The following is a 16541-nucleotide window of genomic DNA, read 5'->3' on the forward strand; positions in this document are numbered from 1 at the left end:
CAAGGGAAGAAGCAATGCAAGCAACCAATAAATATCTAAATCTACAGTGAACAGCATACCGGGGGATATTTACCGACGTCCCCTCTCTGCGTGTTGAGTTCTGGCTCCGGTTCGGCCTCTCGCGCGGGTCCCGTCCCTGGTTCGTTCCCGGGTCTCGGCACCACTTGTAGCGACCGTCTACTCGACCAGCGAGAAAGAACGACCACCACACCAGGAGTCTTCTCAGATCACGCTTTATTGGAGAGCCTTTTAGTTGATGGGAGAGCTTGGGCGCGAGAGAGCGTGCACCCGAAACATGGCCGCTTATATAGGGAATAGGAACACGGGTCGGTCTATTGTTGGTCGCCTGCCTTTCACCGTCACCAGGTGTCATGGGATTGGCTGGGGACTCTACCTGGCTCGCGCACGCGCAAAGCCCAGGCGTCCCGCCCAGCACCGTCTAATATGGTGTGGTTACCTCAAAGCTGCAAGGGAGTGGGCGGAGTCTCGCCCTGGCTCCCTACAGTACATCTTGTGTTTTGGATTTTAAACATTGTCTTTTATTCAAATGAATACGTAGGTTAACTTTTCAAAATACATGCAATTTTATCTCCTTTCAGAACAAGTACTTACCCTGCAATTAAATGTATTAGGATATTCAGGTATTTAAAAGCTAAATTTTCTATGTTTGTTATGTAGCTCTCCATATTCAAAATGACATGATTTTTCTATTCATAAATGTCAAATCTGTGAGATTTTTGCTTCATCAATATACATTATCTCATGAGGTTGTTGTGAATGCTCCAGTAACCAGTGTGGTCAAAAACATTTTTTGGATTCTAAATTTTAAATCTAATCATTTTTAGCCTTTGATTATATTAGGTATTGTCTCTTCAGAGCAATTAAACTAAAAATAAATACTACTTTTTAAACATTTCACTCACATTGTAAATAATATTAACATAGGTTAAACAGAGACTAATCATTTCAAAATCACCATATTTGATATCTTAGCATGAAGAATATAAAGATTATAAGAACCCTATACTCAATATTTTTGGTTAGATTAAATTAAAATATATATCTGAATTTCTAAATTGGAGTAAATCACATGGAAATAGGAAAACAATAAGAAAAATGATTACGTTGGAATCATTGTCTTCTTAATTTTTTTTATTGTGAAAATACCGTTCAGAGGGGTTACAAATATACGGGCAACGTAACAGCTCATTTCTTATCAAGTATTGTTGCCTCCTCCTTTGTTTCCTCTTACTATTCTTTCCCATCTCTACCCCTTTGCCAGTCAAAATTGTAAAGTTCGTCATTCGACATAACGTCTTGTACATCTCATTGTTCTAATGGGTCCAAGGGTATCCCTAAAATTATGAAGCAAAAATATCACCAAGAAATATATTTTTCAATAAAATGTTTCAATCCTTAGGTAAAGTGCTTTTTCCTTCAAATATTGAAGGATAAATTTTTTCTCAAAATAGAAATTCTGCAAATAATCTAATGTATGTTTTCATGCACAAAATTCTATGAATTCTAGTCTTGTTATATGATTTTCATTATATTTTTTATTGAGAAATGATTCCTAATTATATTTATTACAAACTTCTGTATTTATACAAATCATGTTTGTACATGCTAAGTTACATAATTTAATACACAAACAAAATTATCTTTTTTCCTGTCTCCCACAGGTAAGGATGAGGTGCTGAAGTATATTAAATGAAAGCACTCTAAAAGAGAGTCTATGTGTATACTTACTTAAATGAATAGTTTTTCCCCTTCCTCTCCACAAATTATAGCAACATCAAATACAGTGAAAGCAGGGGTTATACTGTGGGGGAGGGACATACAAAGCAACAAAGAAATAATCTTATAAATGTGTTAGAAACAATCGCATGAAAGAAAAAAAAATTGAACACATATCTTAGGGTTTATTTCCCTAACAACACCTTATCTGACCTTTTCTGCTTGACTCAGACATATACTAGATATTGCAAATAAGTGAAACCATGGAACCTATGTTTCTTAGGGCTTGGCTTACTTTACTTAATATAATTTTTTCCAAGCCTTTCCATTTCCTAACAAATTGGGCAATGCCCTTCTTTGTGATGGAGGCAACAACAAGAAGTACAAGTTGTTATGTCGAAAATGAACTTTACAACTTTGTTGGGGGGGTGGGGAGGATTGGGTGGGGGACAGCAGGAGGATGGGAAGGGATGGGAAGGGGAAACAAAGGAGGAGGCTACAATGCTTTATAAGAAATGTACTCATTATCTTGCTCATGTAATTGTAACCCCTCTGTACAGTATTTTCACAATAAAAAATAAATAAAAATTAAAAAAATATAAGAGTGTCTATGTGTAATGGAAATTTGCAACATGAGGATGGAATCATGAGCACTTTCTACTTGGCTGAACAGGAGTTCTTGTCTCTACAGTACTTTCTTGCCATTTAATCACACAGGGAAAGCCACAAAATTTGAAGTTCATGTGAAAGAATTACATTCCTAAAAGTTGTGGCAACCCTGCTCAAAAGCTCATTTTTATCACTAGTTCTTTGTGCTTGCTGGCTAATCAATTTCCTTATCATATTTACATATTATTAAGCATATTCGTGATTCAACTGGCAGTACATGGCAGAAGACTCCTGAAATCACATCTATTGTGGTGTAATATTTAGAAGAGAAGAAAAAGATTATATTGATCTCCAATTCCCCCCTTTGGCCTTCAATATAGTAATTAATTGTCAAAACAATCACATAAGATGTTAGTCTATTTTCCAAATTTAATTAGAGACTAAGCAAGTGTTTTTTGCAGTAAAGTGATGACAGTAGTACCAGAGCTCTGATATGAGCACCTCCTCCCTAACAAGTAATGCTCTATGGACTGTAAATATGGATGCCACACTAAATTCTCTCTCTCTCTCAATCTCTCTCTCTCTCTCTCTCTCTCTCTCTCTCTCTCTCTCTCTCTCTCTCTCTCTCTCTCTCTCTCTCTCTCTCTCTCTCTCTCTCTCTCTCTCTCTCCCCCCCTCACACACACACACACAGAGCTGCCACCCAGACACAACGTAGATCAGTAGTTCCATTCCTCTGTAATTATAGTTGATTGATGTTTGTTCCCTTGCTTTTCTTTGATTCAGGATCTTGCTTGGACCTGTATGTTTCCCTGAGATAAAGTCCCTTCTTAGTATACCGTGTATATTTGTATTCTTCAGGCCAATTAACAGTACCTTGAATACAATATCTTCAAACTTGACATTCAAGTTAAACTCCATGAATTCATAATAATATTCCAAAATACTAAAATTTATTGGATCTAGGGAAAAAATGCCCACCTTTTATTTTAGAAGGAATTGGCATCATGAAAAAGAAGAATACTAATCAGGAACTGAGGTAAAAGAATGGGAGTATGTAGGAAAATGTAGAATACTGTATGTGTGTTAGAGATACAGAATATTAGGCTCATTTATTGAACACTTGTCATCTTATATTGAAAGCTCAATTTATGTATACAGTTTTCCAGTTACTTTGCTTACCTTTCACTTCTGATCACAAATCCTCTTATGAATGTTGATATTATCTTTGAATAAATCACACAATTTGCAGGTGCTTATCATCTTAAGCAAACACAGTCTGCTTCTACGTTTTACATTATATGTGCCAAACCCTTATTTTTTGTTTCCCTGTTTGCTGAATAAATGTGTATCTGGAAACAGGAAATTGACAGCAAATCTGAGAGTAATTTTCATTTTGTAAATTTCAAATATAATATAAACTTTGTATTGACTAGTTATTTTTTTTAATGAGTGATATTCATGAACACAATATTTTGGTGCCTTTAAGTCAATTGAGAATTGCTGTGGTAGTTCTTGTGTCTAATTGACTTAACCATTATGTTATTCATGTATAAACATTGCATTGCACTTTTATATTTTTATATATAAAATGATCTTTAAGGGTTTACTTTAAAGTGATAATTGGGGGAGGTTGTCTTCTTGTTCCAAACTTTATATTTATATCAGTGAAAGTACTAGAGAAACATGATGTTTATAGAGCAATATAAAAGATGAGTACATATTTCTAAAGAGAATGGATTTATTGATCAAAACATAGAATAGAGTAAAATAGGTTTCTTGTTTGAGACTGCATAAATTTCATATGAATATAGCTCAAGATAAGACTCAAAGATAAATTCATATTTATATTACTGAGATTTACATCACAATATAAGAAATATACGTATTTTAAGGAGTTGGTCATTCAAAGCCCTAGATACCTAATGGATGAAGAATGGAATTGAAAAAAAGCAGAAGAAAACAATTCAACATGCATCTATTATGATTTTATAATACTAATATGAAAGCAATGGAGCTTTTGCCTTTCTGAAGAAGAATGTTTAGCCAGTAATTTCAATGTAAGTTAGCAATTGTAATGAGTCTGAAGTCTTTTCCTCCAAGATATCCAAGAATACTATACTCATCCTTTGAAGAGTAAATAAGTAATTATTATCATTAGCTTTGCTTAATATGAATTTATTTGTAGTAAATAGGTTAAAATGTCTTCTTTCTCTCAATGTAATAACATACATTCTTTCTCTTTCTGTTTCTTCATACAAGCCTGAAATCACTACTTCAACATAATATTAGCAGAAAAACAAAAATAACCTGATACAACAATCGCAAATCCTAAAGTATGTGAAAACATTCACAATATAAAAAATAAATCTGAGGAAGAGGAAAAACAATGACAGAATAACAATAGAAAATTACCCTAGCAACCTCTAATGAAACAGAGGTTTATAGCCCTTGCAGATACTCCACTTCTAGAGGGTCACATCAAATCAGATATAATTATACATATGCAGCTGTAACTAGAGACATAACTATAAACATATAATTCATAAGAAGATTTTATACTGTCTTCACAAGAAAATAGAATTCTATGAAAAGGTGCCAGTCAGGTAGTTGACTGCTATGATTGTGTTGGCCAACACATTCAAAAGCACATCTGCAGTGTGGAAATAAATTGGCAACATGGAAAAAAGCGGGAACAGAAGCGTACATCAGAGAAAGCCACATAGACAATTCACAATACCACTGGACAGTCCAAACTGTCACTTGAACCACAAATGTTAACATCACAACATCTCACCACAACTGATTTCTATTCCTACACTTAATTGACCTGACAAAAATGCAATTCCAGAAAAACAAATCATAACAGGCGACCAAACAAAGACCTGTCAAATCAACCAAGAACATAGAGAGTCACCTATTAAGGTCATAGATCCCCCAAAAGAAAACCTCCAAATGGACAAAACAAATCAGAAAAATACAAGAAAAGTGATGTCAAGGTAGTATAATTCACACAGTAAATAACCAGACATTAGAACAGACTATCAAGGAACAGGAAGAGAGTTATCAAAACGTATTACAGATACTGCTGAAAAAATGTGATTAATGGAAAGATAGAAAACCTCTACAAGGACATTTGTGAACAAATGAGACCGACAAAAGATTAGAAAAATAATGCATGGAGACTATGAACAGAAAGATAAATAAATTCTGAGAAATCAAGGGAGTCCAAGAAAAAATGGATGCCTAGTTAAAAGATATGAGAGAAGACACAGCTAAGAAAACAACCCTTGCAACTCCCCCACCCAAAGAAAAAATGTACAGAGGGCTGGGAATGTGGCTCAGTGATAGAGCACTTGTCTTGCATGCCTGAGGACCTGGGTTTGATTCATCAGCACCACATAAGCAAAAAAAAAAAAAAAAAAAAAAAAAGAAAGAAAGAAAGAAAGAAAGAAAAAACCCAGAAGTGGCGCTGTGGCTCAAGTGCTAGAGCACTAGCCTTGAGCTGAAGAGCTGAGGGAGAGTGCTCAGGTCCAGAGTTCATGTGCCACGACCGGACCCAAAAAAATGTACAGAAAGTCCATTAAAGACCTAAAACAAAGCTTTAATAGAGAGATAGAACCCCTAAAAAATTACCAACCAGAAGAAAGACAGGGAAATCAAAAACAAAGTAGAAAGTCTCCACAGCAAATAGATGAAATAGAAGATAATCTCAGGGCCAAATACAGAATAGATCTAACAAGTAAGAGGAAATAATCATTTAGAACAAATCCAAGAAATAAGAAATGATCTTGCCAGAATGTCAAGACTCAGGTAGAATATCAAATTTTGGGGAGATAGGTATCAAGAAGGAGAAGAGCAGGAAACTAAATGGATCGGAAACATATTACAGAATTCTAGCATAGAACATGCCAAACATCCAAAGAGATAGGCTCATTCAGAGAAGAGAAGCCTTTAGAACAATCACAGAATTCTAGAACTGAACAATCCACCATGACATCATAATCCATTAGAGGATCATTAACGATCAAGGAAAGGATTCTTAAAGCTGCCATAGAGAAAAGATTGATTATTTATAAAGGGTATACAGTCAGAATAAAAACAGATTTCTTAGCTGATATGGTAAAAAGAGAGCCTGGAATGATGTATGACAAACACTAAAAGTAAACAACTACCAACCGTGAATATGGTCCCAAGCCAAACTTTCCTTTACATTTAAAGGATAAATAAAACTATTTCATGACAAAGACAACTTGAAACAACATATCTCCACCAAATCAGCATGATAGAATTTAATGAAATATATCATATATAGAGAAGATCAAGAAGAACAGGAACTGGTTATATAAAATGTTCCCTACCAGAGTTCAAGGTAAATTTATTAAGAGTAGATCAGGCACAGCTCCTCACAACAGGTGTAGAACACAGCAGGACTTATCAGATATTTCTGTGTTAACTCTCAATAGCAAAGGACTTAAATTTCCAAATAGAAGACATAGATTAGATAGCATTTAAAAACAAGATGCATCCATCTAGTATTTATGAGAGACACATTATCAAAAACATTCTACGAAGCTAGAATTATACTCTTCCACAAATCACATAGGGACTCATGAAAGAAAGAGAACTATGAACTCAACTCTTTGATAAGCATTAAAGAAGAACTTCTTAAAATTCTCACTAACCCATTTCAGCAACTAACAAAAATATCATATGGTATGATCAAATAGGATTCAACTTGGATAAGAGTGGATTTAATATTCTTGTAAATAACATAATACAAACTATCAGCAGAAGCAGGGACAAGAAACACATAATCGTCTATAAGGATGTAGAAATAGCTTTTAACAAGCTCCAATACCGCTTTAAGATTAAAAGGTCTGAGCCGGTTCCGGGAAGATGGCGGAGGAGAAGCTGTAATCTGAACAAGCTCTCGTATAGAAAGCAGTTTTAGAGTTCCAGTGAACAGTCCTAAGCCAGAGAATCACACCAAGTGTGCCATCACAGGACAGAGAGTTAGACAAGAGAGGGAAGCCAAGGCAAAAAGACACATCTGAGTGCTCACCAGCAGCCGCGGCGGCGGCAGCGGCAGGGTCGCAAGCGGCGGAGACCGCAGCCGGGGCCATACCTGAGCGCTCACACAGAGAGTCTGGGACGAAGGAGCCAGACACAGCGGGCAAGCGGATTCTACTCAACACCAGCAAGAACCAACAAAGAGCGGACATCTTCATCCTGCAGCTTGCAGACCAGAGACATCCTCACTCCTTCTCAGGGAGTAGAGGAGGGAAGGCCACCCCTCCCCCCCCAGCACCAGTGATCCCCATCTTGGATACCGACAAAGCTCGGAGGAGCTGCCAGCTCCAACCCAGGCCTTGGAATAAAATGAGTCATTTAGCAGGTAACAAGAATTTAATGGCGAAGTGACCTGCCAGACTCGGCTCCATCCAGGGAAAAGTCACCCAGCTCAGGCGCCAGCCATTGGAGTGGCTTCCCTCACTGAGTATCGGGAGCCAAAGGCTGCCCCTCCCTCTAGCAGCCTCAACAATCAATTGAAAAACAGAATCCATGAGAACCGCTCCAGGCTGGGCTCTGGGAGATTTTTTTTTTTTTGGCACAAAACAGCCCCAGGAAAAAGCTACTGATTGTTGATAGGCCTCAACTCTACCCAGAACCTAGCCTCACCACTGCATCCCCCTCTTTTGTGATTCTCAAAGCAGATCACCCTCCTAGAAAACTAACCTGGGAGGGGGATCTCAAAATCTTGGGTAAAGCAGAGCATTTTCTGCCTCTTCGAACAAACCGACTGACCAGAGACTCCAACAAGTGGCTGTTTACAGACAAAAGAGAGATACAGGATTCTTCCCACCCCTCCCAAAAAATCAAAAAAAAAATCAAAGAACTTTTTTTTTCTTCTCTTCCTCTTCCTTTCTTTTTTTTATCTCTTTTTTTTCTTTTTTTGGTACCATATATATATATATATATATATATATATATATATATATATATGTATATATATAATTTTTTTCCTTTTCTAAAATTTGTATTAATCTTTAATTTTGGCCTTTTTTGAAAAAATAATTGTCTTCCATAACTTTATTTTTTCCTCTTATAATTATTATTTTAGGAATACATGAATGTGCGTTTTCATTTCTTTTCTTGTCTTCTTTCTCTTTTTCTTTCTTTCTTAACTATCTTTTTGTTTTTTTGTCTAGCTCTACTGAACTTCTGCTCTTTTTCTCTCCCTTTCTAATCCTTTTCACCTTTTCCTCTCCTTTGATCTTCTGTATGTGACTTAACTCTTGTCCTGCATATCCTCAGATAAACCCATAGTTAACTAGTAGACCCTATCCCCCATTGTGTACACACTTAATCCACAAATTTGTTACTCAATTCAAAACCTCTGAGACTTAAATTCCTTAATAGCAGTACTACCTCTTCATACCTATATAATATTTTAAGCATTTTCTTAAGTTTTTCAAGTCTCCTCTATGTCCCTAACCTTCTATTAATATACTCACATTCCTCTCTAAATAGATGGTCTTTTAATCTCCATAATAATATTAATATTTACATTTCTATTTTTCTCTGGTCTCTTTTCATTTCTCTTTCACTTTCTTCCTTTTCTATCTCTCTCTCTACTTGCATCCTACCCAACCTATTTCCTGCATTGAGATTAGGACATAGTTAACTCTCACTGTGCCTCCCCACACCAATATATTCCTATTTTTGACCCACATCTCTCCCTAACCCTAAAAATTTCTGGTTTTCCAAATTCTTCTCTGCGGTTCGAAACCCATTAACATATAGTTGTTTGATGTTGAATAGATGTATATATTGAACTAGATTGTATCTGTAGACTATTGACTGTATAAATGCAAACGTTGGTTGATGGTTGCCTTAAGATAGTGTTCTAGCACAAAACTGGTGCTATTTTCATCTCAAATGGGCAGAGTAAGCCGGAAAAACACAAGAAAAATGGCAAATCCGGGTATCTCAATTTCCAATCTTGATAATCAGGGGTCAGATCAGATAATGAACAACCCAGAAGAGAGTTCCCAAATAGCCCTACAAACACTGCTGGCAAACACGATAAATGAGAAGTTTGACAACTTACAAAGGATGCTGTATGAGCGTGATAGGGAGAGAGAGGAGGCATCCCAAAAGTTTATACAGGAATATCATAAGCATGAGGAAGCTACTCAAAAACTGATACAGGATTTGTGTGAACAACTTGAGAATGCTCAAAGAGAAAGGGAGGAATGGCGTGAGTAGGCTGAGAACACTCAAAGAGAATTGCAGGAATCCCATGAACGGGAAAAAAGAGAACTGCAGGAATCCCACAGACGGGAGGAAGCTAATCAAAGAGTAATTCAGGAATTGAGAGACCAGGTAGAGAATACACAAAGATCACTAAAGGCATTCATGGAATCCATTAACAAAGAGCTGAAGGAAGTCAGGGAGACCCAAAGTCATGGAAACCAACAGAAGGAATGGGAGTCCAAAGAAACCATAACCAATCAACTAAGTGATTTGAGAACAAACACTGAACACCAAATTAAGGAAGTCAGAAATTCATACAAGACCTAAAACAGAGCTTCAAAAAATAACTTGAAGCCATCAAAGCTGACCAATTAGAAGGAAAAAAGATAAAAAACAAAGTAGAGAGTCTTGACAGCAGGTTAGACCATGCAGAAGATCGAATCTCAGGGATTGAAGACAGCCTAGATATTATAGAGAAAGAACATACAACCATCCAAGAAATATGATAGATCTATCCAACATCTGGAAGACACCATCAGAAGGCCTAATCTAAGGAAAATGGGTGTAGAGGAGCACCTAGAAACAGAAGTTAATGGTCTAGAAAATTTGTTTAACAGGATCCTAGCAGAGAACTTCCCAAACAAACAAAAAGATAGGCCTATTCAGATACAAGAAGCTTTTAGAACCCCAAATAGACCAGACCAGAATAGGACATCACACCGTCACATTATAATCCACCCTGGATCAACTCAGACCAAGGAAAAGATCCTTAAAGCTGTCAAGGAGAAAAGGGTAATCACCTATAAAGGGAAAACAATTAGAATCACCTCAGGTTTCTCAGCAGAGACAATCAAAGCAAGAAAAGGCTGGAATGACGTATGCCATGCCCTAAAAACAAACAACTATCAACCAACAATACTGTACCCAGCTAAACTCTCCTTCATAACTGAAGGCCAAATAAAAACCTTCCATAGCAAAGAAAAATTGAAACAATACATCTCCACCAAACCAGCCCTACAAAAGATTCTTAAAGATGTCCTACACATAGAAAACCAACAAGACCGCAACAAAGGCCAAGAAACTGCACCCAAACTGAGAATCCAAGAACCATAGGAAGAACCCAGTTTTCCCAGCCCCCAAGAAGGTGGATAACATGGCAGGAACTCCCAAATAACTCTCAGTCCTAACTCTTAACGTTAATGGACTGAAATCTCCAATTAAGGGACATAGACTGTCTAGTTGGATTAAAAAACAAGACCCTTCTATCTGCTGCCTGCAGGAGTCATATCTTGCCCGTAAAAACAAACACATTTTCAATGTTAAAGGCTGGAACAAAATCTACCAAGCAAACGGCCCCCATAAACAGGCGGGAGTTGCAAACCTAATATCAGATAAAATAGACTTCAAATTAAAATTCATGAGAAGAGATGAATAAGGTCGCTAAATACTAATTAAAGGATCTCTCCTTCAGGAGGATATTACAATTCTAAATATCTATTCGCCAAACAATGGAACACCCAAATTTATCCAAGAAACACTACTTTCCCTAAAATCCCATATAGATCCAAAGACATTAATTGTTGGGGATTTTAACACACCACTCTCCCCACTAGATAGAGCAACTCGGCAAAAACTCAACAGAGAAACCGTAGATCTAAACAGCTGCATAGATCAAATAGACTTAACAGACATCTACCGAACATTAAACCCAGCAGCATCAGAATACACGTTTTTCTCAGCAGCACATAGAACGTTTTCTAAAATAGACCACATTTTAGGCCACAAAGCAACCTTGTCTAAATTCAGAAACATTGAAGTTATACCTTGCATTCTCTCCGACCACAAGGGAATAAAATTAGAACTCAACACCAAAAGCCACCAAAGAAGTCCGGTATCTCATGGAGGCTGAACAACACACTGCTGAATCAAGAGTGGGTCATGGAAGAGATTAGAAAGGAAATTCAAATGTTCATGCTTTTCAACAAAAATGAACACACAAATTACTAGCTCCTCTGGGACACAGCAAAGGTAGTACTCAGAGGCAAGTTTATAGCTCTGATCTCCTACATCAACACATTGGAGAGATCTGAAACTAGCAATTTAATGAGACATCTGAACCTCCTTGAAAAAGAGCAGCAAGATAAATCCCAATACCATAGACAGAAAGAAATAATTAAAATTAAATCAGAATTAAACGAATTTCAATCCAAAAAACTATAGAAAGAATCAACAAAACAAAGAGTTGGTTCTTCGAAAAAATTAACAAAATTTACAGACCCTTAGCAAATCGTATCAGAAAAAGTAGAGAACATACCCAAATTAATAAACTCAGAGATGAGAATGGAAACATCACCACGGAAACAACCAAGATTCAGAACATTATAAGGGAATACTTCTCAAAACTTTATGCTCATAAGTTTGAGAACTTGACAGAAATGGACCTCTTCCTAGCAAATATTGACAGGCCAAAACTAAACCAAGATGAGTTAAACTATCTTAACAGGCCCATATCATGCATTGAAATAAAAACAGCAATAAGAGACCTCCCAGCTAAGAAAAGTCCAGGAACAGATGGTTTTACAGTGGAATTTTACAAGGCCTTCAAAGCAGAGCTCACACCAATTCTCCTCCAACTCTTCAAAGAAATTGAAAGAGAAAGCTCACTACCGAACACATTCTATGAAGCGATCATAACCCTCATCCCAAAACCAGGCAGGGACTCATCAAAGAAAGAGAACTATAGACCCATTTCTTTGATGAACATTGATGCAAAACTTCTCAACAAAATTTTGGCCAATCGACTTCAACAATTCTTTCAAAAAATCATACACCATGATCAAACAAGACTCATTTCAGGGATGAAAAGCTGGTTCAATATACGCAAATCAATTAATATTATTCATCACATCAACAGGAGCAAGAACAAGAACCACATGGTTATCTCAATAGACGCAGAAAAAGCATTCGACAAGATCCAACACCCCTTTATGAGGAAGGTTTTGGAAAAATTAGTAATCCATGGAATATTCCTCAATACAATAAAGGCTGTATATGACAAACCTAAAGCCAGCATTATACTCAATGGTGAAAAAATAAAGCCATTTTCTCTTAACTCAGGAACAAGACAAGGATGCCCACTCTCTCCACTTCTCTTCAATCTAGTATTAGAATGCCTAGCTACAGCAATAAGACAAGATGCAGATATGAAGGGGATCCAAATAGGGAAAGAAGAAATAAAACTCTCCCTCTTTGCAGATGACATGATCTTGTATTTAAAGAATCCCATAGACTCCACTCCCAAACTACTAAAGCTGATTCAAAATTTTGGCAAAGTAGCAGGTTATAAAATTAACCCTCAAAAATCAATGGCTTTTCTCTATGCCAACAATGAGAAAAGTGTGGCTGAAATTAGGAAAGCAACTCCATTTGTAATAGCCCCACAAAAAATAAAATAACTAGGAATTAACTTAACTAAAGATGTGAAGGACCTCTATGATGAAAACTTTAAAATCTTGAAAAAGGAAATCAACACAGAACTTAAAAAATGGCAAAACCTCCCATGCTCCTGGATTGGCAACATTAACATCGTGAAAATGGCAATACTTCCCAAGGCTATCTACAAATTCAACGCGATACCTATCAAAATTCCACCCTCATTCTTCAAGGAAATAGAAGAGGCAATCCAAAAATTCATATGGAACAATAAAAGACACCGAATAGCAAAAACACTCCTCAACGGAAAGAACACTGTTGGAAGAATATCAATACCAAATTTCAAACTCTACTATAAAGCCATAGTATTCAAAACAGCTTGGTATTGGCATAAGAACAGACCTCAGGACCAATGGAATAGAATTGAAAACCCAGAAATGAACCTACAGACTTATAGCCTTCTAATCTTCGATAAGGAAGCTAAAACAATAGAATGGAAGAAAGACAGCCTCTTCAGTAAATGGTGCTGGCAAAATTGGTTAACTACATGTAGAAAACTAAAGCTAGATCCTTATATATCACCCTGCACCAGAATCAACTCCAAATGGATCAAAGACCTTGAACTCAAAGCAGACACTCTGAAAACATTACAGGATGGAATAGAAGAAACCCTAGGTCTCCTTGGCTCAGGCAGAAATTTTCTTAATAGAGACCCGGAAACGCAACAAATCAAATAAAGGTTGGACAAATGGGATTGCATAAGGTTGCAGAGCTTCTGCAGGGCAAATGACATAGCTAGCAAGATCAATAGAAAGCCCACCGATTGGGAGAAGATCTTTACTAGCCATACAACGGACAAGGATCTCATATCTAAAATATACTTGGAACTCAAAAATTTAAACCACCCAACAACAAATCCTCAAAGAAACAACTGTCCAATAAATAAGTGGGCGAAATACTTAAAGAGAAGCTTCTCTGAAGAAGAAAGAAGGATGGCCAATAGACACATGAAGAAATGTTCAACATCCCTAGCCATAAAAGAAATGCAAATCAAAACAACATTGAGATATCACCTCACTCCAGTTAGAACAGCAAAAATCAAGAACTCTAACAACAACAGATTCTGGAGGGGATGTGGACAGAAAGGAACCTTACTTAATTGTTGGTGGGAATGTAAACTTGTTCAACCACTTTGGAAAGCAGTATGGAGGTTCCTCAAAAGACCTCACATAGATCTCCCCTATGATCCAGCAATCCCACTTTTGGGCACTTACCCAAATGTATACAAACAAGACCACACTAAAGCTACCAGCACAACTATGTTTATTGCAGCATTATTTACCATAGCTAAGATATGGAACCAACCCAGATGCCCCTCAGTAGATGAATGGATCAAGAAAATGTGGTATATATACACAATGGAATTCTATGCCTCCATCAGATAGAATGACATTTCCCCATTTGTTAGGAAATGGAAAGGCTTGGAAAAAATTATATTAAGTGAAGTAAGCCAGGCCCAAAGAAACATAGGTCCCATGGTTTTCCTTATTTGCAATATCTAGTATAGGTATGAGTCAAGCGGAAAAGGTCATATAATGTGATGTTAGGAAAATGAACCCTTAAATATGTATTTTAATGTTTTCGTTTCTTTCGTGCATGTGTTTCTAACGCATTTATAAGATTATTTCTTTGTTGCTTTGTATGTCCCTCCCCCACAGTGTAACCCCCGCTTTCACTTTATTTGATGTCAGTATAACATGTGGAGGAGATGGGGACAAACAAGTCGTTTAAGGATTCAGGTGGACCTGTTGCAACAAGGAAAATTACAAAATGTCATGTCAAAGCAAGCTTTACAATGTCGGTGTGGGGGGGGAGTGGGGTATGATTGGGTGGGGGGGAGGGGGGAGGCTGAGAAGGGAGTTGAAGGGTAAACAAAGGAGGAGGCTGCAATGCTTGGTAAGAAATGTATGCATTATCCTTCCAATGTAATTGTAACCCCTCTGTACAGTATGTTCTCAAATAAAATAAAATAAAATTTAAAAAAAAAGATTAAAAGGTCTGAGAAGCTAGGAATGCATGGAACATTCCTCAATATAATACTGAGTATGTATATGACACAGATAATTAGCATTTACCTCAAGGTTGAAGCCTGAAGACATTAACATCAGGAATGAGACAAGGATGTCCACTCTCTCTACTACTCTTCATTATGGTAGTCAAATTTCTTAAAAGAACAATAGACAAGAGAAAAACATAAAGCAGATCCAAATATGGAAGAAGTCTATCCCTTTTTACAGATGAAATGACCCTGTATATAAAGGACCCTGTGGCTCCCTCCCTCAAGTTAGTACAGGTGATGCTAACCTTATGCAATATAGCAGGGTATAAAAACCACAAGAATCAGTAGTTTTTCTGTTACCAACCATGGGAAGATCCATGCTGAAATCCAAAATACAACCTCATATGTATTAGCCTCAAAAACAAATCAAATCTAAACAAAACAAAACAACAACAACAAAACTAGGAATTAATTTAACTAAAATTGTGAAGGACCTACATGTGAAAACTTTAAAAATATAAAAAGGGAAATTGAAGGAGATTCAAGGAAATAGAAAGTCTTTCAATGTTCCTGGTTAGCAGAATTAACATTTAAAAAATTGCAATACTACCCCCAAACAATTGGCAATGCAATACTCATCAAAATCCCTACAATATTCTTCAGTGCAGTAGAGTAAGCAATCCAACTTTAATTATAAAATTACAGATGATACAGAATGCTTAGAAATGAATTCATGGGCCTATAGTCATCTTACACACACACACACACACACACACACACACACACACACACACACACACACACACACACACACACACACACACACACACACACACACAATGGGATTATATTCACCCATCAGAAAGATGACTTTTCACCAGTGGTAAGGAAAATGAAAGGTTTGGGAAAATTATATTAAGAGAAAAGAGAAAGGAATGCAGACACGGAGCAATATAGGTTTCTGGGATTTATTCATATATTGAAACTAGAAGGTGCATTCAAATCTATGAGTAAACAAGACAGATTCTACCTCATCCCAGTTAATATGGCCATTACCAAGAAAACTAACAATAGCAAATGCTGGCCAATTGGGAACTCTATTACACTGTTGGTGGGAAATTAAACTGGTTCAACTATTGTGGAATGCAGCACAGAGTTTCCTGAAAAGACTAAACCTATATCTCCCTTAAGACCCAGTAATTTGCCTCCTGGGCAGTAATCCAATCAATAACAAACAGCCTCACATGAAAGCTACCAGAATATCCATGTTCAGGGCCCAGGCCCAGGGTTGAAGGACTGGAAAATATTTGCCACTGCTGGTATTTGTTTCCGCAAATATGAACCGTTTGATATAAGATACCAAATCAATCTATTTCCAGTAGCTAGTTTAGGACTTAAAGGTAGTGGGTGATCAAATGGCTCTTTGGTGAATGTTAGGAGAAGA

The sequence above is a fragment of the Dipodomys merriami genome, unplaced genomic scaffold, assembly GCF_024711535.1.
Source record: "Dipodomys merriami isolate MVZ:Mamm:240054 unplaced genomic scaffold, mDipMer1.0.p SCAF_609, whole genome shotgun sequence".
NCBI lineage: Eukaryota > Metazoa > Chordata > Mammalia > Rodentia > Heteromyidae > Dipodomys > Dipodomys merriami.